Here is a 4548-nt window from a genome sequence, read left to right on the forward strand (position 1 = left end):
GTTGCTGCTGTGACTGTGGGCACCTACCATCTGCGACTACCGTCTGGTTTTAGTTTATTACTTAGAGACTACTATTATGTACCTGCTGCTAGCAGAAATTTGATTTCTGTTTCATGTCTAGCACAGGAAGGTCATGTTTTTACATTTGACAAAGACTGCTGTTCTATTTATTTCAGAAATAAAATAGTCGCACGTGGTTTTATGATTGACAGTCTCTATCATTTGCATATGGATGTATCTGTAAATGTGCCTGAGCAAGAAGTGAGTGCCAAAGGATCCAAGAGATCCAGGGATGAGAGAAACCAAAAATATTTGTGGCACCTCAGGCTTGGCCATATTGGAGAAGATAGAATGAACAAAATGGATAAAGATGGGCTTCTCGGCTCATTGACTTCTGAGTCATATCTAGTTTGCGAGTCCTGTCTTCAAGAAAAAATGGGTGGATTGCCCTTTGTAGGACATGGGGAGAGGACCACTGAAATACTTACCCTGATACACACAGATGTGTGTGGCCCATTCGATGTGCAAGCCAGGGGACGTTATTCGTACTTCATTACCTTACCGATGATTATTTACGGTATGGGTATGTGTATCTTATGAGACACAAGTCTGAATCTTTTGAAAAGTTCAAGAAGTTCAAGAATGAAGTAGAAAAACAAACTGAAAAACCTCTTAAGGCTCTTCGATCAGATCGAGGAAGAGAATACCTTAGTGAAAATTCCGGAACTATCTCAAGAAAAACGGCATAGTCTCACAGTGGACACCTCCGGGTACACCTCAACTCAACGGGGTGTCAGAGAGGAGAAATCGGACTCTATTGGATATGGTCCGGTCCATGATGAGCTTCACTGATTTACCAATGTTTCTTTGGGGAGATGTCTTACTTACCGCAGTATATCTACTGAATAGAGTTCCCTCTAAATCCGTTCCTACCACACCGTATGAGATATGGCATGGTAAGAAATCATGTCTTGGTCATCTCAAGATTTGGGGATGTCCGGCCCACGTCAAAAGACTACAGGCGGACAAACTAGAGGCTAGGACCATAAGTGCTCGTTTTATAGGATATCCTAAAGAGTCATTAGGATACAATTTTTACGTCTCAGAGGATCACAATGTGTTTGTGAGCCGTCATGCCATCTTCTTGGAAAACCAGTTTATCCTCGATAGAGGCAGTGGGAGGAAAATTGAGCTTGAAGAGAAAGTCTCTGAAAAGCAACGAGTCATGGATCCTATCGAACCCATTCATACAGAGCCAGTACACGATGTCCCTCATCCATCTCGCAGATCTAGTAGGGTCTCCCATCCTCCCGATAGATACTTAGGTATACTAGAAGAGGATACCGAGGAAATGTTCCTAGTGGGAGATAGGGATCACACACAGGATCCCAAAACCTACAACAAGGCGATATCAGATATCGATTTCGAAAAATGGCTGGAAGCCATGAAGTCAGAGTTAGACTCCATGCATTCCAACCAAGTCTAGACCCTAGTAGATCCACCAAAAGGTATTGTACCTATTGGATGCAAATGGATCTACAAAAGGAAGATAGGTTCGGATGGAAAGGTAGAGACCTATAAAGCAAGGCTAGTGGCGAAAGGGTATAGTCAACGCGAAGGCATTGACTATCAGGAGACCTTTTCACCTGTAGCCATGCTAAAATCCATCCGAACATTGCTTGCCATTGCAGCATTTCATGATTATGAAATCTGGCAGATGGATGTGAAAACTGCTTTCCTGAATGGATATCTTGATGAAGATATCTATATGGAACAGCCTTTGGGTTTCACTTCCAGTGATGGAGATCACAAGATCTGCAAGCTGCAAAGGTCCATCTATGGACTAAAGCAAGCATCTCGGAGTTGGAACACTCGTTTCGATGACGCAATCAAAACGTTTGATTTCATCAAAAACGAAGAGGAACCATGTGTTTACAAAAAGGTTAGTGGGAGTGCTGTCGTATTTCTCATACTGTACGTGGACGACATCCTCCTGATAGGGAATGATATTTCCATGCTAACCTCGGTCAAAGTCTGGTTGTCAAAAGAGTTCTCCATGAAAGACCTTGGGAAAGCATCCTATATTTTGGGAATAAATGTCTATAGAGATAGATCTAAAAGGATGCTTGGCCTATCACAAAAATGTACATAGAGGAAGTGCTGAAAAGGTTCAGCATGGAAAACTCTAAAAGGGGTCTTTTACCCCTAAGGCATGGAATTCATCTCTCCAAGAAGATGTGCCCCAACACATCTGAAGAGATTCAACGCACGAGCAAGATACCCTATGCATCGGCAATAGGGAGCCTCATGTATGCCATGCTATGTACACGACCTGATATAGCCCTTGCTGTGAGTGTCACAAGCAGATATCAGTAGAATCCAGGTGAAGAACACTGCATAGCTGTGAAGAATATTCTTAAGTACTTGAGAAGAACTAAAGACTTATTCTCGGTCTTTGGAGGATCATCAGAGTTAAAGGTAGAAGGGTACACAGATTCAGACTTCATGACTGATGTCGATGATAGAAAGTCAACATTTGGATATGTGTTCTTGTGCAATGGTGGTACGGTGAATTGGAAAAGTTCTAAACAACCGATCATTGCTGATTCTACTATGGAAGCTGAATACATCGCCGCCTCTGAAGCTGCTAAAGAAGGCTTCTGGTTCAAGAAATTCATTGCAGAGTTGGACGTGATGACATCAGATGCCATAACACTCTGCTGCGATAATAATGGCGCCATAGCTCCTTGCTAAGGAGCCAAGGTCTTATCAGAAGTCCAAGCATTCCACATCATACGCGACTATGTTGAGAAGAAGTATGTCGAGGTGCAGAGAGTAGATTCCGCGGACAACGTGGCAGACCCATTCACTAAGCAGCTGAGTCAGCAAAAGACTGAAGCCCACCTTGAGAAGATGGGCCTAAGATATATGACCAATTGGCTTTAGTGCAAGTGGGAGATTGTTAGATGTATGCCCTAGAAGCCAATCTGGCTGACACATTGTTAATTCTAGGGACATAATTTTGTACTTGACTATTTATTATTGAATAAATGAAAGGCATCTTTTTCATTCATATTGTTATTGTGTCTATGAATCGTCCAAGAAATTAATAGATGATGATGCATATTCTCAAGAGTTGGAGAGTTTGAGCCATGTATTCATTAGTGATTAATTTCTAAACGCTCTTGATCGATGGATCATCACGAGGACGGTGATCGATCGATGAGATCAGTGCACACATTACTTTCCCTATGGATGGACGAGACTCGAGTCCACGGTGTGGAGACACTGAAGTAATAGTGCAGGTGCTTGTTAGAGAACAAGGGTACTGAGCGTGACCAAGACAAGAAGTCACTTGGATGTCTATCCACTCATCAGTGACTTGCTTGATGTTGCAGTAGTATGACTGGTCCTTTGACCTGCGATGTGATCTGTAATGTCATGTAATTTTTCAGATGCTTGCATGCATCTTATTTGATGTTTTGAGAGGCATGCGTGGCCTCCTAAAAGAAGATGTAATTTATTATTATTTTTATTTTTACATCTGGTTGTATTTTCTGTGATGTGATGTACGGTCAACGATCAAGTTGAAGACAAGGCATGGATGAACGGCGATCTGAGCGGTTGATGGCGATTGGATCAAGAGTTGATCAAGGGTCGAATCAAGGAGGCTTGGGAACCAATTCAAGAGTTGAAGACAAGTTGATCGATTGACGTGCATGTGCTTGTAATACGACCTAATTAGAATCCATGATCATCACCTATTTAAAGTTTAGCTTTATTTGAATGCTGCGATTATAACTGCCTGTGATGTGCCGTTTGCATGTTGATGTGACATGAGACGGGGTAGATAGGTTTACATGTGATGTAGCAAACCCAATTGAGACCTAAATTAAAACCTCCTCAATCAAGTCGAGAGTGAACCAACATGAGCGAGTCATATTAGATTAATTGATCTAATTGGATGTCTAGAAAAGCATGAAGGTGGTTACTTAATTAGGACCTTACTCTCTGAGTAAGGGGAGCCTCCCACCTTGCTTACCTGGCCAATTGTTCGATTTACCTCTTATTGAAGAGCTCAAGTTTGCAAAACATCTAAGACCTGATTAACCAATTTTAAGTCAATAGGTCTTCCACTGTAGTAGAGCTGCTAAGGTCTTTCTGATGTTGATTTGTCTCGGCTGGATACAGTGGGCAAGTTGCATCGGGGGGCTGGACCTCTCTATAGACATGAGATGTTGTAGGGTAAAAGGTGGGTTGGGCACCAATAACTGTTAGGTGATGGACCCCAATGACGACTTTATTTCTACGGTTATACCGGGTGGGTCTGACTTAACTAAGAAATGGGACCAATAAACTGTTAGGTGAGGTCTTTCATAGGCTTAGAGACCAAGTTGCTACCCTGCAACACTGCCTTGAGAAGCAATTGTACAAGAGTTGCTACACTCATCCATCAATGTGTCACAATAACTGTTAGCGTGAAGGTGCCATGTAGATTGGTGGAGGACCCCGAGTACCTACGTAGAAACCCTAGTCTTCGTAGGATTT

The sequence above is a fragment of the Phoenix dactylifera genome, unplaced genomic scaffold, assembly GCF_009389715.1.
Source record: "Phoenix dactylifera cultivar Barhee BC4 unplaced genomic scaffold, palm_55x_up_171113_PBpolish2nd_filt_p 001123F, whole genome shotgun sequence".
Taxonomy (NCBI): domain Eukaryota; kingdom Viridiplantae; phylum Streptophyta; class Magnoliopsida; order Arecales; family Arecaceae; genus Phoenix; species Phoenix dactylifera.